Source organism: Mercenaria mercenaria, chromosome 13, assembly GCF_021730395.1.
Source record: "Mercenaria mercenaria strain notata chromosome 13, MADL_Memer_1, whole genome shotgun sequence".
NCBI lineage: Eukaryota > Metazoa > Mollusca > Bivalvia > Venerida > Veneridae > Mercenaria > Mercenaria mercenaria.
Genome location: NC_069373.1, coordinates 44,800,040 through 44,826,703, shown reverse-complemented (window position 1 = coordinate 44,826,703; position 26,664 = coordinate 44,800,040). Strand labels below are relative to the sequence as shown.

Below are 26,664 nucleotides of genomic sequence, written 5' to 3'. Positions count from 1 at the left end.
TTTAAACAACACAAGAGGAATTAAGCATTTTTAATATATACCCAGGAAGCACAGTAACGTTGTGACAACGTTGTTATAACGTTGTGCTGTACGTTGTGACAACGTTAGAAACAACGTTGTGACAACGTAAAAGTGTGGAGTCGTGTCAACGTTGCGACAACGTTGTGGCATAACGTTGTGTTGCGGTCAGATACAACGTTGTGACAACGTAAAAATGTGGAGTCGTATCAATGTTGTGACAACGTTGTTGGTTAACGTTGTGAAACCACCAAAATACAACCTACTTTTGACAGCTCATGTTTAAATAAATAAGCAAAACAAAATTTCAATTACATATTTTAATTCAAGATCTAATTATAAAATTTACTAAAATATTTGTTAAAGTTCAGAAACAACGAAAGTAATCCCTTAAGCAGTATATGGGAATACCGCACCCCTTGATAATACAATATAGTTTAAAGCATACGTAACAATTATTTAAATCCATCAAATACAAAAAACTTATGTAGTTTAACAATATATGATAATTCAAGTCCAAAATTATAAAAAGATTATGTAGAATAACGATAACGATAATTCAATTTAATTAAATACAAAAAGCTTATGTAGTTAAACGATAACAAAATCTAATACAATGACATGCCCACAGGAACAAGGTAAATACAGACTTCATTAGCTGCAAGATCGGCAAAGGTGAACTAGAAGATGATTTTGAAGGAAAATGCATGTCTCCCCAAATGCATAGTCGTATAGGCAAGAAGTCAATAGGGTCAGGAGTAAAAGTCAAAGAGACAATGATGGTTGGCTGCAAAAGGGATCATCTACTTGGCATGTCCAATCATCCGACTAAGTTTCAAAATTCTGGACTTACTGGTTCTTAAGTTATGAAATGGAAACTGTTTCTCATGTTCAGGTCCAGTGACCCCCAAAATAAATAGGGGTCATAAACTCTGCATGTGCAATCATCCTATTATGTTTTAACATTCTAGGTAAAGTGGTTCTCAAGTTACTGATTGAAAAAAACATCTATGCTGTACCACAAAAAGGTGGTCTTGGTTTTTCCATATGATCAATTACAAAAAAGTTACAATGTAAGTTATTTATAGTAACAACTAAGGGAAGTTAATCTTTAAAAAAAAAATCCCCCCCCCCCAAAAAAAATTGCAAGTCCACACAAAAATCTTACCAGGTAGAGACAGGTCAAAATACATCTCAGAATTGGATGTATCATGCATGTTGCACTACAGAAAAGTGATCTCCATTTTTCCCTACGACTAGTAATGAAAAAGTTGCAATATAAGGCGTAAAAAAAAACTGTTTGTTTCCGGTATCCCTACCTACCCTAAATTTTTGGCCCGACCCTAAATGTTTTTATGGCCTTTGAGAATATTTTTTTCAACTTTTTAACAAAAAGTTGAAAAACTGCACTTTTTATGTTTAAAACATGGCCAGTGATGTTAGAAAACAACTTACTGATGCTCTAAAGGCATAACCTCCTTATTTGTATCCATTTTTTGACACAAAAATAATTTCCGAAAAGTCTCCCTTAATAAAAAAAAAAATATTTTCCGACCTACCTACCCTAATTTTTTTGAGCATGTTACCGGAAACAAAGAATTTTTTTTTAGGCCTAAACTATTTATAGTAACAACAAAGGAAGGTAATTCTAAATAAGGGACCTGCGCATAACACTCCGTCTCATGATGGTGTACAATTGTGCCAAGTTACATCAAAATCCCTCTATGCATGAAGAAGAAATGCTTCGGACAATGTTATTCTTGTATCTGAACTTTAGCCTCTAAGTATGACCTTGACCTTAGACCTAGGGACCTGGTTCTTGCGCATGACACTGTCTCGTGATGGTTAACATTTGTGCCAAGTAATATCAAAATCCCTCCATGCATGAAGAAGAAATGCTCTGAACAAAGTTTTCATTCTTGTATCCTTTGACCTCTAATTGTGACCTTGACCTTAGACCTAGGGACCTGGTTCTTGCGCATGACACTCCGTCTCATGATGGTGAACAATTGTGCCAAGCTTCATCAAAATTCATCCATGCATGAAGAAGAAATGCTCCGGATAAAGTCATTATTGAATTTAACCTTTGACCTCTAAGTGTGACCTTGACCTTCGAGATAGGAACCTGTGGTTTGCACATGACTCCGTCTCACTGAGGTTAACATTCATGCCAAATATAAATGAGATTACTCCATGCATGTCAAAGTTACAGTCTGGACAATCAACTGCGGACACACGCACGGATGCACATACTCTGAACAGCCCTAGTGACCTGGTTCTTGCGCAAGACACTCCGTCTCATGATGGTGAGCAACTGTGCCAAGTTTCATCAAAATCCCTCCATGCATGAAGAAGATATGCTCCGGATGTCACCTGCCGGCCCGCCAGGGGCGTTCCCATAATACGTCCAATTTTTCAAACGGGCGTATAAAAAGGGCAATAATTCTTAGAAAATGATCCTTGACAGAGTTACCTCATCTTGTCTAACAAATTGGGTCATCACAATAAATTATGTCTAGTATCATGTCAATACCTATGATAAGATACTGGGTAATTGGATTGAAAAAAAAAAAAACAACTGAAAATTTAAGGTCGAAAAAGTGCAATAGCTCAACAAAAAATCATTGAAAGTCACCTAGTCAGCAGAATGAGGTCACCACTGTAAAGAAGAAAAATACCTTGTTACATTGTATTGAGAAATTGTAGACTGACAGGCAGTAAGAGGTATTACCTCTGTAAAAACAAATCACAGGGTTACCTGCATTGCAATGAATAAAATGTGTAAAAGTGAACAAGTTTTCCAAGTTTCAAATGGTTACCTTCGACAGTTTTTGAGAAAAACAAAATTTAAGTAACGCAGACGATCAATAATTTGATTTTCTGATAAAAAATAGTAAAAGAATAAACAAAGAATGCGTTAGAATCAACTCTCTTTTGACCTTTGACCAAAGTGTGACCTTGACCATGGTTATATGGATGCGACTTGTGTGCAACACATCAGAGTGAAGATTTGCGACAACAAATTTGAAATTCTCTAAGGGGTCTCAACAAAAAGAGCTGTCTGTAAGGCAGCGCGCTCCACTATTCGGCGATTTGACAGTAATATGGCAACTGGAGAGTCTTGCATCAGCTCGTGTTAGCGTGTTATATTATTTCACGTTATATTATTTCAAAGTGTTTGCCGATTTGATCAGTCGTGATCATATCAACAGATGCTTACTGAAGTATTAAACTGGCAGTACAGCCGGTGTAACATTAGATATTGACCCCATTGATCAAAATTTAATGTTGAAATGTTGGTGGGGCCATTTCTCAATGCTGAAAAAGGATCTTTTGATCAAAATTTAATGTTGAAATGTTGACGGGGTCAATTCACAACGTTGAAAAATGACCCTTTGATCAAAATTTGATGTTGAAATGTTGACGGGGTCAATTCTCAACGTTGAAAAGGATCTATGGGGTCAATTTTCAACGTGGTCAGTATTTAATGTTACACTGGCGTGTAATAAACCGAATCGAGCCCATTTTACAACAACTGTTGATTTCTCAGACTTCCAATCAAAAATTCATTGCTTTCCTGTGTAGAAAATACTGATAATATTATTAAAAAAGTACCATTAGCATTATACACAAACGATCAAGTTTTCTTATTTCAAAGCATTGCTGACGATCAATTGTGATCAAATATGCTTACTAAAACGAGATCTCATTCAGTTGCCATGTGATGTTGGCGAGATTTGCTCTATCCTCCTTTCAAGTTGTCAATCTATTTTTCTTTGGTATAATATACAAGTTTGTAGTCATGCTGTGAAATATTTAAAGAGCGTGAAAAGTTTTTGAGTTAATTGAAGAATATTAAGTTATAGATAATTTTTTTACTAAGATCCTTTATGAATACAGGCCCATATCTAGTTTAACAATATCAATAATTTAAATCACTACAGTATGTTTTTATTTTATGCCTTCTTTTGGTTCATAAATATCATTCAGAGATCAGGCCATATGATTATCTGTATCGAGCAGTGAACTTGTTCACTTTCTACAGTATATAATCATGGGCCCATATCACCAATACTGGTATTAAACAAAAGCTCATGACGTCAACAAGACCGCTTCAAAGTTCTTTGAGTTATGTAGTTTGAGCAAACTGTCATAGCTCAATTTTGAAAACTGACATACTTTCACACACACTAAAACCCTTGTGAAAACTTAAATCACACGCAAGTCCACATTTAAGACATTACAGTATATCTCCAAATCCTCTGGCTGACTGTCAAATCCTCCCTGCCTGCAGTAGCCGCACCCGTCACACCTTTCTGTAATAATATTGAATGTTTTTGTTTTAATATAATTCATTAATATTAAGTACTTGTGTAAAACAATGTCAATGATAGAATGATTCTGGAGCAAAGACACATTAATTGTTTAAATTGTTTCTGAAACTTAAATTTATGTTTTAAGCAAACTTTAAGGATGAAGATTTGGTTCTTTAATTTTATATCAGTTCAACCATCCTGAATCCTGCAGTAAAACCTGAATCAAATTATGCTGGCCTTTTTAGTGCAACACCAAAAATAAAGAAGTAAAGCTGAAGATTATCAAGAGCTCAAGTTACACTGATCTTTAGATACATTTAACTGTAACCTAAGTCAGTTTGCCCTTCAAAGCAAGTGCTGTTTTAATGTTGTAAATTTTCTGACTTATCCAAAAAGCATCAACACTGGACAATAGAAAAGCAATAGAATCTAAGCCTACCTTAAATTTCAATCCACCATTTTTGAATGGAACATGTTTTAAAAACAGCATCCTCAGCTTCCTTTTTTTGTTACTGTCTTATGAGTTTTCATAAGAGCATCTGAAAAAAAAATCATTACAGTGGTGTAAAAGTTGTAATCAAATTGCCGTTATCACAAAAAAGGCATCCACATTAGGCGCCATGCTCACATGTATGTTAATTTAAATCTTATATTCTATTAATGAAACAACAAATGCGATTTAAAACAGCTATTTAAATGGATTCCCGATTGATTATGATGTTTTAGATAAAAACAACAAATGAGACTGAAAAATGGTTTGAGAACATGAGGCCCAGCTGAGTTTTTTCTTTTCTGAATTGTCCTAAAAAAACACCTGTCAATGATGATGATTTATGTTATCAATATTCTAAACATGTTTTTTTTTAATTACCAAGCTACCTATCCTCTTTCTCTGGACATGTTAAAAACAAATTTACTCCACACTGTAACAGTATACAGAACTTACTCAATATTGATCTGCAGCCAGCATTGGCCTGCGGATAGGCATGCAGGTCTTCCAGTTTCTTTTCTCCTTTTGTTCCTTTCAGGGAATACAATGACCAAACCTTATTCAATCCTGTAAAACTCATCATCAGACGACATGTGGTGTCAACATCTTTGCTACCGAATTGCAATAATATTGGGACTGTAAAAAGGAAACAAAACAGTTAAACTGTTGTAAATATGTAGGTCCAATCAGTTCTACAGCAATCGTATTGACAAAAGTAGATCGCATTATAAGAACAAGACAGTACTCATTGAATAAACTTTTTATGCCATTAATGGTATCAAATGATTCAATTTCAGTCATTAAATCTTCAAAATTTAAATAACCAGAGCTATCACTGAAGGTGATGAATACCTTCATATCGTACGGCACCTAAATTGCTTATTTTCTGAAGACACTGACTTTAAAAAGTATCTCAAGTCAAGGTGAAGGTCAAAGTTACATGTAAATGCACATTTTCCTTGCGCTCATGATGGTGACGTGCATGTAAAATTATTTGAAAATTTAGAGAGCAGTTTAGGAGACCTAACTGTAGATGGACAGACTGATGTGACTCCCATATATAGCCATGATACTAGATCTCTAGGTATGACATACTTAAGAATTTACATCATGCAAAGCTTGGTATCTACATGCATTTATATCATCTCTCATGTCTCACTTGACATGAGGATCATACCAATTAAGGTATTCGCCACCTCTCCGTGTCAACAGGCCTGAAGATTGACAAAGAAACATGAGATAGCTTTCAGATTTGAATTGGTTTTACTATGTATGACATACTTAAATATTTACATCATGCAAGTCTTGGTATCTACATGCATTTGTACCACATCTCCTAATCTATCCTACTTGGCATGAGGATCGTAACATTTAAGGTATTCGCCACCTCTCCATGTAAACAGGCCTGAGGATTGACAAAGAAACACGAGATATCTTTCAGATTTGAATTGATTTTTACGACGTATGACAAACTTAGGTATTTACATCCTGCAAGTCTTGGTATCTACATGCATTTGTACCACCTCTCCTGTCCTACTTGGCATGAGGATCGAACCATTTAAGGTATTTGCCACCTCTCCATGTAAACAGGCCTGAGGATTGACAAAGAAACACGAGATATCTTTCAGATTTGAGTTGGTTTTTACGACGTATGACAAACTTAGGTATTTACATCCTGCAAATCTTGGTATCTACATGCATTTGTACCACCTCTCCTGTCCTACTTGGCATGAGGATCGAACCATTTAAGGTATTTGCCACCTCTCCATGTAAACAGGCCTGAGGATTGACAAAGAAACATGAGATAGCTTTCAGATTTGAATTAAATTGGTATTTTTAACCTATACTGTGTTGGTGTGCCATAAAACCTAAATAAATTAATTAGTTTTACTATATTGTATGAAGTACTTAAGTATTTACATCATGCAAGTCTTGGTATCTACATGCATTTGTACCACCTCTTCTCAGTCCTACTTTGCACAAGGATCATACCATTTACGGTACATTGTATTCGCCACCTCTCCATGTAAACAGGCCCGAGGATTGACAAAAGAAACATGTAATAGCTTTCAGACTTGAATTAGTTAACTATGACATACTAAGTAGCGACATGCAAATCTTGGTATCTACATGCATTTGTACCACCTCTCCTGTCCTACTTGGCATGAGGATCGGACCAATTAAGGTATTCGCCACCTCTCCATGTAAACAGGTCTGAGGATTGACAAAGAAACATGAGATATCTTCCAGATTTGAATTGGTTTTACTATAGCTTTCAGACTTGAATTAGTTTACTATGATATACTAAGTAGTAACATGCAAATGTTGGTATCTACATGCATTTGTACCACCTCTCCTGTCCTACTTGGCATGAGGATCGGACCAATTAAGGTATTTGCCACCTCTCCATGTAAACAGGCCTGAGGATTGACAAAGAAACACGAGATATCTTCCAGATTTGAATTGGTTTTACTGTAGCTTTCAGACTTGAATTTAGTTTACAATGACATACTAAGTAGTGACATGCAAATATTGGTATCTACATGCATTTGTACCACCTCTCCTGTCCTACTTGGCATGAGGATTGGACCAATTAAGGTATTCACCACCTCTCCATGTAAACAGGCTTGAGGATTGACAAAGAAACGAGATATCTTCCAGATTTGAATTGGTTTTACTATGTATGACGTACTTAGGTATTTACATTATGCAAGTCTTGGTATCTACATGCATATGTACCACCTCTCCTGTCTTACTTGGCATGAGGATCGAACCATTTAAGGTATCTGCCACCTCTCCATGTAAACAGGTCTGAGGATTGACAAAGGAACATGAGATAGCTTTCAGACTTGAATTAGTTTACTATGTTTGATGCACCTAGAATTGACATGCAAGTTTCGGTATTTACATGCATTTGTATGACCTCTCCTGTCCCACTTGGCATGAGGATCATACCATTTAAGGTATTCGCCACCTCTCCATGTAAAAAGGCCTGAAGATTTACAAAGAAACCTGACTTAGATTTCACACTAGAATGAGTCTATAATATGACCTTAGTACTGACATGCAAGTCTTCGTATCTACATGCACGATTAAAAGTAAATCTGTAGTATGTATTCACACAAAGTTTTGTTTGCAGACGAGTATCGACATCTATATTTTTTCAGTAAATAACTGGTATCATTACTTATTCATTAGGAAATCTATTACCGGATGGTTAGAAAATCCTTGAGGATTTGCTAGCCGTCTGGTAAAGGGATCTCAGATCGGCTAAATCTCAGACTATGCATTCGGACACCCGGACGGCTAGACACATCCTTGTGTTAATTTTATTAATTCAATCAGGTTTTCTGAAAATTTATTTTCATAAGTACGCAGCTTATCTGAAGCTCTGATTTAATACTTAAATAGTTAAAAATATAAATATAATCTGAAAAGTAGATCCCTTGGAAGCACCGAGAAAAAAACAATTTTAACAAACAGTGAAAACAGGGCCCACACTGGGCTGAAAAAAGTTGGAGCCACCTTTTTCTCGGGAACGGTAGGGAGGGTGCTGGAGAGGTTTCCCTTCCCACGGTGCGTTGAAAATTTTTGTTACTTCCCATAAGCAAATGGTGATATTCTACCTATAAAGGAGGACTTTTGAATGAAAGTGGGTATACCTCTAAAGCAAGTTTTGTATTTTAAAATGTTGTTGGATGTTTGAAGCAACCTGTCTGAAAAATTTTTCCATTACAGCTTCTTTTTGTTGTGGGCCTACTATGTAAATGCATGGCCCGGGGGCTGTGTTTCCGAGAAATGTACCCTTACCTATTACCTTCTGTGTTGGTAACTGATACAGGATTACATTTTAAATCCATTCCTAACTTTTAAAGACATTCAGAAAACATGGCAAACACCTTTACTAATTACTTACTAAGATCACAGACACGGTTCCAGTGTATTTTTTTTTTTTTTTTTTTTTTTTTGTTTAATATAAAAAACAACCTTTTTTCACACAAATATGCTTTCTATATGTTAGTCAAATGAAAAAAAAATGACAAAAATCCGGTCACAGTGTCGTGTATGATATTGTGACCGGATTTTTTGTCATCATTTTTTTTTTCATTTGACTAACATATAAAAAGTATATTTGTGTGAAAAAAAAGGATTTTTATATTAAACAAAAAATACACTGGACCCGTGCCTGTGACTAAGATACTGTCTGACGGTGGCGACAACGTTAAAAAGTTCATCAAACCATTCATTATTTTGCCGATTTATTTATTAATTATTTGATCCGTGGAAATTAAAGGCATCAATCATTTAATCTGCCGTAATGACAACAAAACAAAAAGATTATTTTAACCCGATAATTGGTTGCTAACTGATTGCAAATTGCATCTTCTCGCGTGTCAAGATGTTTATTACACATTGTTATATGTAAAGTGAACGCAGACTGGGTAGTACTATCCCGAAATAAGTTTATTTTATAAGGTAAAATTATCGGAACCAGTCGACTGTTTTTTAACATAATTTCTCGGAGGTTACTATTTAGAACGTCTGAAACAAAATGGCGGTCCAAATTACGAAGATTTTTTTCATTTTCGCCACTCGCGATTTTTCTTCGCCACTTTCATCGCAGATTCGCCAAATGGCTCGAGTGGCGAACGACAGCGTGGGCCCTGGAAAACTGCAGACTCAGTTTGATTGAGTCTGTTCATGAGCAGTTATGGATAATGCAACACTGCCAACGCCCCCTATCACCAGCTTAAGCAGTATTCAATCTTCAAATCTAAATCAGTAAATGAGTTGAAATCAATGATCCCGAAGGACCGGAAAATATATCAACACTGAAACGAAGTTGGGGCAACTTTTTTATGGCCGCCACACAGCACTTAACAAATCAAATCAATATTTATTTTATTGTCTGTAGATAAAATAACATTGTGCTGTTGTGCTGTAAATATAATCTGAAAAGTAGATCCGGTGAAAGCACTGAAAAACTTCGAAACAGAAATTAAATAGTTGCGGACGCATTGGTCGAAAGGGCTAAGACGCTTTCCTACGTATGTGAAGGCCCCTGGTTCGAATCCTGGCTACTCCCACTGCGGTGTGTCCTTGGGCAAGGCACTTTTATCACGATTGCCTCTGTCGACCCAGCTGTAAATGGTTACCAGCAAATTGCAGGGGGTGAGGTATAATTGGTTTTAACTGTTCTTAATACTAAGGGTCGCAGAAAAGCTCTAGAGAGCTTATGTTAATTGTTTCACCAAGCGACGGTAAATAAAACTTACCTTTACCAGTGCTGAATATTATATGGAAAGTTTCTTGTTTAACAGAAGTCGGTGGGGTAGGGCAGCATGCCAGCAATTTGCATTCTTTTTTTTTTTCTTTACAGAAACTATACTTTAGGGTTTTTACTGAATAAATTTCATGTTGCTGTTAACGAACACATATGTAGGTTATTTGATCTGCAACAAAATCTTGACTTGGCCCAAATCTTGGGATAACTTAAATTTGCGCCAAAATGAATTTAAGAATTATCAAGATAGATCAGAGTAATTTATATGTACTTACCTCAGTCTTACGTAAAATACCAGATATATCGATAGTTAATTGAAAGGAGATTTTATTCAGTTGTTCTAATGTGTAAAAGTATCACCGAAAGACACCAAAAATACTGGACATTCCTTTTGTAAACATCGGCGCGCATGCAGATATTCAGGTCTCAGTATATCCGAATTAACGTTTCTTTTTAAGAAGGAGATACTCTAAGTAAATTTACGAAAAAATATTTAAGTTCAATGATATTACAGTATATTCGACAACTTAAATTAAAATAAACGAAATTATAAATGCAAAATATAGATTCGAACCTATCGCTACGAAGTCAGCTTTACATAATGAAATACTACAACAACAACAACAACAACAACAACAAAATATTGACACTAAAATAACCTAATTTATTTCAAGAAACAAGCTTATTTTTCAGAAGTTTGAAGTTCAGGTCATCAGTATTTCTGATGTACCCTCATAAATACATCTCTAATTTGCTTAAGCGTAGGTCCCATGTATGATAGGGCGGGGGTGGGGTGGGGGGCCGGGGGCATATTCTTCTAAAAATTGACACTCCGCAGTAATATTCGGGAACTTGTACTGTATATTTCTCCTTTGAGCTGAACTGCTCTTTAGAAGAAGCTCAATTCTATCCGAAAATTTAAACATCTTTCGGTCAATAAATTTAATTAAAGATTTGGTGTATTTGATTCATGTATCAATATCTGAATTACAGTTTAGTCAAAACTGCAGGGTTAAACTTAGAATGCATATGAAGGTATCTTTGTGTGATTTTCTGTCAATATTGACAACTTTGAATTTTTGGAAAATGTGAAAAAAATAAAGTGATCCATCTGTATAAAATAATTTCTATGTTTTTAATCTAGATCTACATGCTAATGTAATGAGTGAAAAATTTCATTTTAACTTGCAGTTATGATTTAAATTGTAATTTTAACAGATCTCATACAACCAGTCTATATAAATTTATACTGAAAAATCTTCTGGACTTCAGATTTATATGGATTGTACATATATTTACAGAATATCTATAAAAAAAGGAGAAAATTCTAGACCTGCATACAGCATATGCTGTACAAATTACCTATATAATTGGCAATGTTTTGCGGCAGAAGGGGAGTGGTGGTGTTGGAGACAAGGTGCCGGCTGCTTACCACGGAGACGTGGGTTTGAACCCTGATAATGGGTCATGACAGTTAACGTCCTCATTAAACGCCATTCCAACGAAGGTTTTCCCGGATACGGACTCAAAGCTTTATTCTTCACAATCGAGCGAAAAAAATTAGTATATAACGGAGTAGCAAAGCAGTTCGTGTATGAGGCAGTTGACAGCTGCTGAGCAGGCGACCTCGGTAGCTCCACCAGTAGGCAGGCTTTTCTAGGCAACTGTCAGTTTTGAATATAATTTCATAACTACTCTTTCACTGAAAATTGGCAACATTGTAAAAACGTTAATATAACGTTACCTTAACAACGTTGTGATTCAAACTTGAGTAAAACGTTGTGACAACGTTACTTAACAACGTTGTGACAACGTTACAGCACTGTTACGTACACAACGTTGTAGCCCAACGTTTGCACAACGTTGTACTAACGTTGTAGATTTTACAAGATTCAGATAAAAACTCAGTGTGTCTTTTTATAGGGTCTTTTCAGTACATTCACACATTGCTTGCATAGGGCTTTCTCCTATACATTTCAAATCACTACTTTGAATAGTTCTCAACGTTGTTACAACGTTGTCACAACGTTGTAAAATAACACAACTAACATACAACTAAAACACAACGTTGTCTTAACGTTGTGTGTTTGCTGGGTAACATCCTTCTGTCTATATACCTTCTCTATCTATCAAAAATGCAACTGAACGCTTCTTTAATTTCTAATAAAATCCAGCAATTATCTTTTTTTTTTTTTTCGTTTTTATTTTGTTACTTTTGATAAAAAGATCATAATCATTGAATAAACAAACTTGTAATTTCTCTTATTAAGTTTTGAATAATTATTTTATAGTGAGTATTGCTTTGCTATAAGAGTTATAATTTAATTGGCCAGGACATTACTCACATGACTGAGCAATCAAAATTAGCATCTTAACAATTAAAATTTTGTGTACATGCTGAAAAAAGACTAAAAAAACAACAGCATTTCAATTAATAAAATGCAAAACACAGGAAATAACTAATTTACCTGTAGGCAATAAAATTTATGATTCTCTGACAATAATTAGGCTACATGTCAAGTCTACAGGGGTTTTATGGACCCTTATCAGACTGGACCAGACAGGATCTTGTATATTGGGGATTAAAAAGTCTGGTATTTGGGGTGGGGGTCACTTATATAGGAGATTTTCTTTGTCTTTAAATACATGAACATGATGAAAGGGATACATATATTATTAAGTATCGGCAAACTATATCTATTAGCCATATTAATACTGGGATACTCAGTAGTTTAATCCACTAAAATATCCATATTTTTCTACAATGTATATATATATATATATATATATATATATATATATATATATATATTTGTAAGATACGCTGACATAACTTTAGCTTTTTCAATACCAGTTTCATTTTGTAACATGCTTTGTACCTGCTTAACAAAACAAAACACCGCAATCAATTAATTAATTTTACACGCAAGACTAAAGTAGAGTAAGCAACTGGAGGAAACAAAATAAAGTATGTTTTTGCATGTTAACATAATAAATAATATGATATTCTAGTTTATATCCTTATATTTTTTTCGATAAAGATAGATAAATATCTTTATTGCCTCCCCAGATTGAAGGTCCCATATTATAAATTTGGGCAAACCTGTGTTTTTTTTTTTCCCCCTAACGTTTTTTTAATTTTTATATCCCCCCGGGAAAAAGCAAAAAAATTTTTTCATCGCTGCTTTGTTAATGGGAAAAAATGTTTTTTTTTTTAGAAAATTCCCCTGTCGTTTTTTAAATGTAAAAAAAAATGATGGTGTAAAAAATTGTTTGCATTTTTAAACCCAAAAATGTTTTTCAAAACACAGGGAAATATATTTATTTTGCTTTGATGTACCGAATAACGCCTACTTTAGAAATAATAAATATTATATTTGACTGAATGCGTTCTCTGATATAAGCTGCTCAAACTTTATTATTTATTTTTAAATTTTATTTGTTTGGTTTAACGTCTTTTCCCGGCAAAATCAAGGATATGGCGATTTTTCCAGTTTTGATTTGGGGAAAGACCCCTGGTGCCCCCCTGTATTATTTCATCAGGGAGGGGGCCCATTTGGGAAAGAACCACCGCCCTTCCCGTAACCCAGTGTAGGGCCCCTCCTCCATAAAGGGAATGAGTGAGGCTCCGAACCAAATAGACGGGGGCAAGTGATTCGTTTGTCGACGCCCTTAAACCCACCCCCGTCACGGGGGCCCCCGCTCAAAACTTTCAAATGCCTTTTTTCATTTTAATGATTTTCTGGGTTTAGTTTCTTTCGCAAAACAGATTTTTAAAAAATTTTTGTTTTCGTAAAATTTGGGGGGGGGGGGGGGAAATATTTTTAAAATTTTAATCCCTGTTTCTTTTTAAGCGACTTTGGAATTTTCCAAATTCTAAATCTTTTAAAATAACCAAAAAATAAAACAATCCGATTAAAACACCTCCAATTAACGCTACCATAGGGTCGGGAAAAGGCAACCTAAAAAGGAGTCCCCTTTTAGACGACCTTTTCCCCAGCAAAATAAGGGGCCCTTGTTTTAAAAACTTTTTGAAAGTGAACGTAAAGGGTTAAACATGTTTTTAAACCCTTTGGGAAATTTCAGTTTTAATTTGTGTTTATCCCCGGATGTTTTGATATTTGATTTTAAAAAATATTTTTCTTTTTAAATTACGATATTTTATAAAGGGCGCCCTCGGTTTTTGTTTTGCGAAGAAATAAAATTAAAAGAAAAAGGGAAACAAAAAGGCGGAGTCCATGAATGGGAAAATTATTCATTGCCTTTTTTAAACTTTCGCCCCTTTTTCAAAGCATTGTGTATAACTTTGTCAATAAGCCATTTTGAAGATTACCCAAACGCGGGTTGAAAAAAAAGTCGTAAACTTATTCAAAATAAAAATAGATTCAATAGTTTGGGTTTGGAAATACCAAATTTGGAAAAACCCAAATTTTTTAAAAAAAAAGGTTAATTTGAAGGGGCCCGCCACCCGTTTCTTACATTCAAAAAATTTTTGGAGTATTTTTAAAGCTAGACGGTTTTTAAAAAATGTAAAATGCAAAAAAGAAAAGAAACTGATAAAAACGGCACAAAGGGTATAATTTTTTTAAACATTTTTACCTAAAATCGTTTAAAACTCGAAAAACCCCAATTTTAAAAATGCCATGGGTAAGAAAAAGTGAATTAGTCAGCAAAATTACGTGCATTCGAAAATGTAAAACCCAAAAAATTCTGTAGGCTGAAACAAATTATTACCAAAATAAAAACATTTTGGGGTCCAACTTTTGGGGTTTTTGGGGGATATGCCCTCAAAAAAAATTTTAAACATGATCCATAGGGTTTAAATACACCCTTTTTTTTTTTTGAGCGAAAAAAAAAAACATTAGTTCACAAGGGTCCGTATTACTTTTGAAATGTCGTGGGGGGTTTCCCAATTTGACAATGTAAAATTTTAAAATTTTTTGTCCAAACGAGACGGGTCGTCCTGCGGGGGCTTTTTGAACGAAATCGGCTACGGGGTCACCTATATTTGCAGCCCCAAAAGCAAATTAAAACAGCAATTGTTTTTCCATTTGAGGGGAAAAAAGACCTTAGTATTTTATTCCAATATTATTTTAGGCTGCATTTTCTTACTTTGTCCATAGTTGCCTTTTAAAGATTTCTAAAAAAATGTAAAACCGTCACCCGGCCCCAAAACTACTGAACAAATTAGGCGGGGCAGCACCGTCACCTGACCCAATTTACTAAACAATTTGGAGCGCAGCACCTCTAATTGATTAAAAAACTTTGTCCCCAGAGGCCCAAATTTTTACTATGGCTTGTAAAAATCGTGTGCGGGTCTCACTTTTTTTGTGGTTGAAATTTAAATTTTTTGGGCCCAAAAATTGAGATGTTTTTCCGCCCTCAATGAAAAAATGCGACTGTGCATCACCTTTTAGTTGCAGCCCACAAGCGGGAATCCAGCAATCGAAAAAAAATACTTTCCCCAAAAGAGGCCGATAATTAAGATTTGTAATTCGGGTACGGTTCTAAACTTTTTTTGGGGTAACTTTTTTACGTTTTGCCCAAAATTCAGATCGTCCTTTTTGTCCTAACAATAAACAATATCGGCTAAAATGTTTTTTCAGTGCACAAGCTTAAAAACACAAATTTTTTAAATTAAAATTTAAATTTGAAAAAAAAACATTTCAGCCAGGGGCCCTCATATCACAAAAAAAAATATCGGTCGGTTCTCACTTTTTCCAGCTTTTAAAAACTTCATTATTTTACCTGATCCCGCATCCTGCGCTAACTACAAAAGCAAAGACTTCTAATTACATTTTACAAGCAAAATACACAGCCCGTTTTTTTTTTTTTTAAATTTGAGGGGAAAAGCCAAAAGTCAACTGGCCCCGATACTTAAAAGGGCCTATAATATCATGTGGGGTTTTCCACTTTTTTGGGTGTAAAATTTTTCGTCCATTTGGGATAGATTTTTTTTTCTCGGGCCTTAACTCTGAACGAATTCTCGGCGCAGTGCCTCTTTTTTGCAGTTTAAAAAGTTAAATACACAGTTATTATCTTGCAATTGTGTGAAACACTTTCATAACAGTGGCCAAATAGGGGCAAAAAACTTATGAAATGTGTGCGGTTTCTCATTTTGGGCCCGGGTAAAAAATTTTCATTTCTTTTTTTTTTCAAATTGAAAACCAAAAACTAGCGAAAAAAAATTTCCCGGAACAAATTTACTTCAAACCCTGGGGTTCCCCAACCCAAAGACACCGTTATTTGTTAAATTGTAATCCCATAAAAAAAACCACCAATCTCTTCTAATAAAAAACGTCCCCGGGCAATAATTTGCTGTATTTCACATGACGTTGTCCACGAATGCAAATGTGTATTTTAATGTAAAAGGTGTCGTTGGAAAGAACATAGGCCCGGGCAAAAGGCGAAAAAAAAAGGGCCCAGAACAGTTTTTATGAGAAAAAAACGTTCTCAAAATTTCAAAAAATGTGAATTGATAATCAAGATCTAATAAGATCCACTTTACAAAGACAGTCCACAGTATGTCATGAACTTGGCCATATGTCAAAATCTAAAGGCCCAAATTGTCTTTCCCAAGTGCTTTTGGGTTTAATTGTTGCTGCTCACCTCCCAAAAAAGCTTTTTAAATTTTAAAAGGGTGTTTTTTAAAAGGGAACAAGACATAAGAAAAGACGGAGAAAACCTTTTAAATTTCCCTCGCTAAGAAAAAGGGAAAAACGCCCCCTGGCAACCTCATGGGGAAAAAGCACATTTTAAATTTTACATCCCGTTTTTTTTTGGGCGATCGTTTTTTCCTTCTCATACAAGGACGGGGGGATTTGATTTTTGTTTCATTTTTTCTTAGTCGTGCCCTTAAAATTGGGTTCGGGTTTGCTCTGATTTTCAAAACCAAGTTGTTTTGGTTTAATTTTTTTTTTTTGCTTTTTTATCTGTTATTTTTTTGCACTAATTTTAAAGAACCTTTCTCGCGGGATTTTATTTCCCTTTGGGGTTGTTTAATTGTTAAAAATAGGGAAGTGCGGGGTTGAAAGGGCCCAAAGCGTTTAAAATTTCCCCATTTCCTTTTTTTTGGGGTTACTGCCCCCTTTCCCAAGGGGTTTCCCCCTATTTTAAATGGGGTTGTTTTTTTGTATTGAAATTGTGGGTTGCGTATGTTTTTTCCTTTGTTGAAAGCTTTTTTTTCCCCCGCCCCCACTCCCCTTTTTCCCCCTCCCCTTTCCCTTGCATTTACGTACTTTTGCAATCCCCCCCTTTAAATTTTAGTAATTTTTTCGTTACTCCTCTTTTTTTTTGGCACCCGAATCCCAAGAGGGGGACCTTGTTTTTTTTTTTTCCCTACTTTGTGGGTGCGTTTTTTAAGCTTGTGAGTCTATAACGGGGGCCCTACTGTTTTTTTAAATTTTGGTTGTTTGTTCTTTTTTTTCTATGTTATTCATTTTGATCGCGTTGTGTGTTTTTTTTTGGTACATATTGTTGCGCTATTGGGGTTTACTTTGTAGTGCGAATTTTTTTTTTTAAAGAACGGGGCATTCCCTTGTATATTCGTCCTTGTTCAATTTCCCCCTTTTTCGGATTCCCCCCCCAAACCCCCGACCCCATTTCCCCCCCTTCCCAAATTTCCCTTTCCCCCCCTTTTTCAATTTTTTGTTAAATTTAATATGAACTTTTGGATGTTTGAAGCAACCCGTCTAAAAAATTTTTTTTTCTTTACAGCTTTTTTTTGTTGGGCCTATATGTAAATGCTTTTGCCTGGGGCTGTTTTTTTTGGTGTCTGGGGTTTCCCGAAAATTTTCCCTTACCTATTATTTTTGAAAGGTAAACGAATTTGACCTAATTGAATACAAGTTATAACTAGGCCTGTTTCACAGACATGTCACAGACAGGCCAGAACTATCAACAGAACATTACAATGCAACGACGAATCTGCTAGCAAAACATACGGGAAAAATTTAAAAAGGGGGAAAATTTCATAGGGAAATTTTAAAAAAATTTGGGAAAAAAATTACACAAAAAGCGATGTTTCCATTGGGAAAAATCATAAAACAAAAAAAAATTAGAAAAATGCCCCGCTGTATTTCACATGAACTTTCTTTTTTCGTCTGGTTTCCTTGCCCAACTTTAAACCCGAAATCTTTACCGTGCATTTTTAATTGAGTATCCCCCAAGGCAAAAAAATACACAGTCATTTTTCATTGCAATTCACTAAAAAAATAAGACCCACAGTTCCCCGAATATAAAAGGCATCTAAAAACCGTTTTACGGTTCACTTTTTGCGGTGAAAAATTTTTAAATTTTTGGGTCAAATTTTTGAACCCGTCATCCTACCCTAAAAAAGGGGGTTTCGAATTGGGCACGAACCCCTCAAACTGTAGTTCTCAAGCAAAATTAAAAACATTTTTCTTTTTAATTTTGAAAATAAAAAAAAAAAACAAAGTCAAATTTCCCCCTAAATTATCTTGGGCTTGTAATTGTGTGGGGGAAAACCAAATTTTTTTTTGAAAAAATGTCAGTTATTTTCTTTAAGCCCCGTCCCCCCCTCCCCTAATACTAAAACTTTTCTAAAGCTTTGCTTTTTGGGAGACCGTTTTTTTCCCCTCCCTAACAGTAAATTTCCCAGCCCTAAAAAGTCACTTTAAAAACGAAATCTGTGACGCTGCACTAGTAATTGTGTACAAAAGTTTAAATCCACAATCTTTTTTTCTTTGGGAATTGGAAAATTTTTCAAGTCACCTTTAGTCATTTTTCCCCAAAATTTTACGAAGCCCTTTTTTCCTGTGAAAAATTTTCAGTTGCTGTAAAAAAATTTTTTTTCGTACCCTCCCATAAAAAACTGAACGGACTCGGTGGAAGAACCCCCTTTTTTGACATTCGAAAAAGGCAAAAAAAAACAAAACACATTTTTTTTCCTTTTTGCAAATAAGCAAAAAAAAAAAAAGGGTCTTTGTCATGATACCCAAATTATTACTTAGGCTTGAAATATCTTATGGGGTTTCTCTTTATCCTGTAAAAAATTTTCCCTTTTTAAAGACTACAAAATTTTTTTTTTCATCATTTTTGACCAAAAAAACACTTCAGTAAAGATCCCCGATATTACTAAGGCAAGTCTTTTCCCCCAGTTTATTCAAATGAAAAATTTCATCGCTTTTTTCCAAAATTTGCGCTCTTTCGTTTCCTACTCTGAACGAAGTCAAACAGCGCAGCACCCTCTTACTCTTCTGAAATTTAAAACACCTTAATACATAGTTTTTTTCAAATTTTCCCGAAAATTACAAAGGGCCTGAAATATCGTGTGGGGGTTCTCGTTTTGTCAGGTTTTAAATTTAATTTTTTTCCCCTATCCGGGCCCTTACTGAAAAAAATTTTCGGAAGCGAAGCACTGCTAATTGCAGTTCGCAAGCTAAATACACAGATATTTGTTCATTGCAACTGAGCAAATGATATTTAAGTCACAGCGGACCGATATTACTAAAAATTGAAAATTTTTAAAACCGGTTCTCACATTGCCCAAGTAAATACAAATTATTTTTCCATTGAAAAAAAGAAAAAAACACTGTAGTAAAACGTGACCCGATAATACTATTTTTTTGTAAAAACTTTTTTGGCAGTTCCATTTTGCTCGGGTAGACCTTCTTTCTTTTCCAAACTGACAGTCCCCCTGCATTTGGGCTATAAAACCTTTGGGAAATTTAAAGTTTATTAGTTAGATACACCGTTACAGTTTCTTTGGGCTGTTGATTTAAAAAAATTTCAGATACAGGGGCCCCAAAATTTTTAAAAAGTTTTCTAATATCGTATGGGGTTTCTCACTTTCCCCGAGGGAAAAATTTTCTTTTTTTTCCCTTCCCTTACTATGAAAAAATTTTGGGAAAGGGGCAAACCCTTTATTTACATAGGGGGAAAAATAATACTAAGGCTTGAAATTTAAATTTTTGCAGTTCCCCAGTTTTTGGGTATAACTTCATATTTGTCCAATGGAGCCGTCACCAGCTCTAACTTGTGGGGTAGTTCGGCAGCATGGCTTTCTAATGTAAATTCGGTCTCGGTCCCCAAACCAAACCCGCGGGCTTCTGCAGCGTTAATTTTTCGGTCCAAACAAACCCCCCGGGCTTTTTGAATGGGTTTCTTAATAAAACACACAAAAAAAAAGTGTATTTCCCTACTTTTTTTCTAAAAAAAGTGCCATGGATTAAAATTTTTTAGTAAATGTAAAAAGTGGTCTCTAGTTGTGCTTTTAAATGTTTTAGACGGAACTTTCATTTGGGCCCGCAGGGAAACCCGATTGGAGTAGCTTAAAAAGGGCATATCTGGGCCCCGGCCCTCCGTAACAATGAAGGTAAAAAGGTAAAAATTCCTTTTAAACCAAAATTTCAGTAAAATATTTTTGTACTTTAAGGTTTAAAGTAGGAGCCCACTTGGAACTTTTTCCCCCATTTTTTGGGTTTTTATGTTGACATGGCAACAAAATAAAAGATTTTGTTCCCATTTATCATCTTTAAAGCAATTTCAAAAAAAAAATTAAATAGAAATAAAACCTAAAAGGGTTTTCGTTGGGATCAAGCTTTGTGTTTAAAAGATGGGTTTTACAGGGGCCCAAACCCTAAGTCCCTTCCTTTTCAGACAGAAATGTGACTTTGCTAGGGACGTCGCACGATTTGGGAGGGCACCGTCGGGAAACAGAATCAATTGTTCACTTTAAAAAATTTTTTGCTTTTACTCGCAACTTGCAAAAAGCTCAGGAAAAAAAGATGTTTAAAATGAAAAGAACAAACTTGGGATGGGCGCACGCAACAGTTTTGAAAAAAAACCAAGTTAACCCCCCCTGACCCTCGAGACAATTGGGTCTTTTAAAAACATTGCCTTTTTTTTAACAAAATTTTCTTTTAAAAAGCAAAATGTTGGGTTGTTTTTTATGAAAAATGGCAGAATGTTAGTATGGTTTTGTATAATTATTTGCCTTTTGTAAAATGCCGCATTTGCTATTTTGAAGGGATATTTAGCCCAAAATTTATAACTGTTTCCCCTTTCCGCCATTTAAATATGTGTTTTAAACTTTGTATATTTTTTGTTAAAATCAAATCTCATATATTTTTCCAATGGAATGATATATAATATTAATAAAATCAATCAATTTTTTTTTAACCCGCACGTTCGGTCTACCTGTTTTTAAAGATGTCTACTTTGGAGTCTGTTCCCTTTTGCTAAACCATGATTCTTCTCTGCATAATTTTTCTAGACAAAAGAAAAAAGGGTTTTTGTTGTCTTTTTTTTAAAATAAAATAAAAAGCTGCTTTTTAGGGGACCCTTGGGCCTAAAATTATAAAGTTTAAACTATAAGCAAATTTAAAAGGAAAACCCTGTAATTTTGAAACTTGGGTTGGGGATACAAAATCCCTAAATTCCCCAATTAAAACCCCCATACTTTTGCAAATACCCTACAAAAACGTTTCTGGCGATAAATTAGACTAAAAAAGAAACTTTGAAATTTTTTTAAGTTAATTTTGAATAATATAATGGTACTTTTTAACTTAAACCCCTTTTCATGCTAACACGGGTTTATTCTGCCTTTTTGGGAATTTTTGATCCAAAACTGCAAATGTTCGCCATTCAAATCTTTTTGGTAAACAAAACCCCCCCTTTAAAAGTTTTCTGGTACCAGGGGCTTTGTTGGCATTTTATAAATTGCAGGCCCCATGCGCCGAAGAAGGATTTTGGTAGTGGGGGGAAAATTGGGGGATCTCCCCCCCGAAAAAATTTGGGAAAAACTTTAAAAGTGTCTTTTTTGCATTTAGCCCTTCTGGAGGAAAAACCAATGCAAAAACGGAGAAATTTTAAATTTAATTAAAAAAACCAAAAAAAACGATCAAAGTTCAGTTTTTGACTAAGTTATCATACCTTTAAATAAACCGACCCAAAAATCATATTATCAGTTCCCTATCAAATAAAACGTGGTGATATAGGTTTTTTTTTATTTCTTTTATTGCATTCAGCAAAACAAAATAAACAAATTTTTTTTGTTTTGAGTGGGGTAAGGAATTTTATCAACAATTTTACAGTTGAGGGAAATTTAAATTTTTTTTCATGAGCAGGTTTCGCGAGTTATTTTTTTCAGTTCTCGATGTGATATTCCAAAATTTCCCTTCCCCCGAAAAAAAAACCGTTTATATTTTGGGTAAAAAGCTAATAAAAGAAATACAAACCATAAACACTACGTGTGACTGATAAAATTTTGTTTCCCGTATTTTTTTTGATGGATAAAAAGAGGAATAAATTTTAAAACACTCTTTCAAAACAAATCCCGATTTAATTACGAAACAACCCAAGTTCTGATTATATTTATTCACCCATAAAATGTAGTAAACATTTTTATTAAAAGATTTCAATTTCAATAATTATTCAAATGAAAAAAAAAGCTTTTATACGAACCCTTAAGATATGCCCTTTTTTTACTATGAAACGATTTTACAGCCCGTCTAACTTCTTTAATCAAAAACAAAACTTTCAAAAATTTAATAAACTTGAAAAGTTTATGTTTTCAAAAAGGGTTAGATTCACGGTTTTTTTGAGAAAGGGACCCAGGTGTAGGGGTAGAATTAAATCCCGGATTTTTTTCCCCCCCAAAAAAATAGGGGGCCCCTATTAGGCCCCTTCCCCTCGTTTAAATTTTTTTTTAAAACATTTCCCGTTTTCCCCCCAAAAATTGACTTTGCATCAGGGGTTTTTTTTCCCCTTTGCTCAAATACCAAACTATTCCCCCCCCCCCCCCACCCCTTTAAATAAAAAGGGGCCTTTGGCCCCTTCCCCCCCCCTTGAAAAAAACCCTTTTAAGTTTTCCGCGGGGCTCCAACCCGGAGGGTTTGCGGGTTCGAATCCCCTCCCCGTAATTTGATCATGACCCTTCGCAAAACCCTTTTTTTCCGGGGGCAAGTACTTTTCTATTTGCCAACCCTAATAAAGTTGTTGGGGGGATTTAAATTGGGGGGGGCGGGGGGTTACGACAAGAATATAATTAAAAATACGGGATCTGTTTTTTCTTTTTAATCATGGGGAAAAATCTAATAAATAAAGCTCTAATTACATGTCTTTTTTGGTTTAGGGCGTATCTGGGGGATAGCCTATACCCTGTGCGTTCAATTTTAAATTGACCCAAGTGGGCAGCGAAAAACAAAAACGAACAATAAAAAGGGAAAACAGTGGGAACCGGTGGCAAAAACCTTTTGAACGAAATTGTATTTTTTTTTTCCCAAAATTTCACCCTTGCTTACAAAGCGGGGGAAATGATACGTTTCCCTTTTTATATATAAATTATCTTTTTTGCATTTTCAGTTCATTTTGATCGTGGCATCTGGATTTTGTTATCCCATAGCGTAAAAATTTAACAAACCCATATAGGGGTACGGACTTTTCATTTGAAAGTCGAATATATATTGTGAATTTGTTTTTTAAATTTGTATATTTTAAAAGAATTCGTAAATGTCCCTATGATTTTAAATTTCAAATGTGTTATTTGTGATCCCTTTGTTTTAATTTTCTATACATGTAGAAAAACATTTTTGCAAAGGAAAATGTCTCAAAAGAAAAATAAAAATTCTGTTGTTAAATGAAAAAACTTGAGTAAAAAACAAGCAAAAAAATGAAAATAAAACAAATTTTTAATGCCAGGAAAACAATTTTTGTAGGTAAATCTAAAAGTTTTTAGAGGTTTAGTTAAAAAAATCATCAACTGTAATTTTTTTTCAAGGGACGTGTTTATGTCTCAAAAAAAAACTGTCAAGCTTTTAAAATGTTTAAAGTTGGGGGAAAACCCCCGGGTGGGCTCATTCGGGACATAACTTTAGGCCTTAACTGAAAGCCTTGGGTAAAAACCGTAAATTTTTTTCGGGAAAGGGCCCAAACCCGATGTATGAACTGATACCTGGTAAAGCCATAAATTTTTTTCAGAAAGCCAACCCGAGGGGTTTTCCCCAAATGAAAAATGAAAAAAAAAAGAACCTCGTGCGAGGGTTTTGGGAAAATACAAAAAATACAAGGGATACAAGCTAAAAAACTTTTAAAATTTTTAAAAAAAAAACAGTTTTCTACAAAAGTTGGGGGGTAAACATAAAATAAAAAGGTTTTTCTGTATTTAAAAGTACTATATGCCCCAGGTTTAAAAAAACACCCTAATGATGATAGCAAACACAGTAAAATATTTGCTGCTAAATTTCAAAAAAATTTTGCCAAAAGATTTATATTTAAATTTACACTAAATCTCAGCAACCGGTACCGTATAATTTAAAAGGATTTTTGGTGTTTTTGATTTAGACCAACCCTTCAGGGGAAATTTGGCAACAAACTCCTAGTTTCGTTTCTCATCAAAAAACGAGATTCTGTTGTGCAGGGAAGTTTCAACGGCCAACTACCGAGCGCTCGTTTCCTACAAACATACCTAAAAAATCACTTTGCCCATTAAACATCGGTATACTCAATTTTGGGGGATGTCGGAATCTGTTTTTCACAAAGGGGGGGTTAACCGCCCGACGCTATTCAAGCCAATTAAAAAGCAATTTAAACAGAGGGAGGGAGAATTTAAAAATGATAGTTTTTTCCGTTTTCTCGATTTAAAAAAACGTGACTGCTTTTCGTGATATCGAAGAGTTTATTTTAAAGGTTTCAAAAAAAATCACAAACTATATCCAAAATCTGAATGCGAAAATACTTTTAGCAATTTTCACAGTTTAAATTTGCATTTGCCAAAAAAGATTTTAATGACTAAAAAAAAAGTTTTTAAATTTCCCGTGAGAAAACTTGAAACTTTTGCAATTGTTGAAAAGATATTTTAATCAAAAATTGCCAAAAAAAGTTGATGCAGACCCCCTGCATTAAATTAAACCCGACGAAGATTTCAAATCGATTTTCAACAAAAATAAAATTTTAAAACACCCTTTTTGGTTTTTTTTTACCCTTTTAAAATGCGAGGTTCAAAACTTACCAAAAAAGCGGAAAGCGACGCAAAGCATTTTTAAATTCCCGACGAAGATTTCAATTACGATTAAAAAAAAAAAAAAACCTAGTATACCTTTTAAAGGTAGGGAACGTTTCCCTTCATTGCCTATTTTTTCTTGACATTGTGGGGTTTTTTAAATGAAAAATAAATAAATAAAAAAAATAATCATAGTGAAGCTTTTGGGACACGGTTTTGAATTTTTCGATGGGTTTCCCCAAATGTGTAGCAGTTAGATGCAGTTTTCCCAAACTGCCTAGTGTTTGGCCCCCTTTTGGGGTGAGGGGTTTGGGGTTGTACAAAAAAATATTCTTTGAATACACAGTGTTTCAGTAACCAAATTTTTTTGAAAAAATTTAAACCCTAACTTCTTTTTAATATTGATGTCTAAAGTACGAAAACAGGGAAATATAAATTTGTGGGGCAATTTTAAGAACTCTGTTTTCAAAGTTCTAAGCCTCCGCCGTGCTTTGAGCGAAAACACAATTTTTGGGCAAGTTAATTAGAACTCTTTTTTGTAAATAAAATATACAAAAATGGTTTTTATTCCTCAAAATATCCTGGTTTCTCGATTGCAGTTTTTGCTTTTTGACAAAGTTTACATCCCTGCCCCTTTAAATATGAGCGGTTTTTCTAAACTTTGATTTTTAAAAGATTACCTCCTTAAAATGTAGTAAAAAAAGTGACAAACAAAATAGATTAAAACCGGAAAAATTGCAAAAGAACGCATCTCTTTCCTTTTTAAAAAATTTACTAAATTCCCTTTTTTTGGGAATGGAGACCCCCCCCCTGACCTACATCATACTCGCAGCATCGCTGCTTCGTCCCTTACTTTGCTGTAAAATCTAGGGCAGTTCAAAAACCCCCCGGTTACGTCCGTTAGTGACTGGTTCATTTCCCCCCTAAGGCCCAACCCCTTTACCCTTTGATTTTTATTGCATATTTGGCTTTTTTTTTTTTTCACTTTTTTTCGGATAAAATTTAAAGGCCCCGGGCCCGCAGTGCCCCTTTTTTGAGCTACGCCCCTGCGGTAAATGTCCCAAAATTTAAAAACGGAGCAGGTTTTATTAAGGGTTCTTTTTAAATTTGCAGGGGAAACAAAAAAAATTTGTTTGGGGGAAAAAAGTTGATTTTCATTGCGAATTTCTAGGTTTTGGTTTTATTAATTGAGAAAATGTCTACATACGCGTACTGCTAAGCGGCAATTTTCATGCAAACATTTTCAGAGGGCGATGACTTTCAGAACATATTTTTTTCTTATATGTAATATAACATCTCTATATTTTTATATTTTTGGTAAGGAGACATGTTATAATAATGACTATATTAGGTTTTTATATCATTGAAATGCTCTAAAGTACTGCGAATGAGGTATACGGTTTCATTGTTTATTTGAAATAAAGAAGGAACTGAATTGGTATAGTGTAACCCAGAAGCGAAAACAACAATATTTTGTCTTGATGATTCGGTACAAGGAATTTTATTGCATGACTCCCTATATAAACCGCCAGTCCATAATGCTGTAGCTGATTCATACTTAATCACCAAATGTTGCTGAGTCAAGACTTGGAGA

The 26,664-nt window shown here is 34.7% G+C and overlaps 1 long non-coding RNA gene across 1 annotated transcript; it reads right to left on the bottom strand.

The window, feature by feature from the left end:
• Positions 1–323: 323 nt before the first annotated feature.
• Positions 324–10,676, bottom strand: LOC123565797 (uncharacterized). The gene is made up of 4 exons (XR_008366758.1): positions 10,384–10,676; positions 5,281–5,460; positions 4,774–4,873; positions 324–4,334 (listed from the first exon to the last, which is right to left on the bottom strand). It is a non-coding gene; the product is annotated as an uncharacterized LOC123565797 (long non-coding RNA).
• Positions 10,677–26,664: the final 15,988 nt, after the last annotated feature.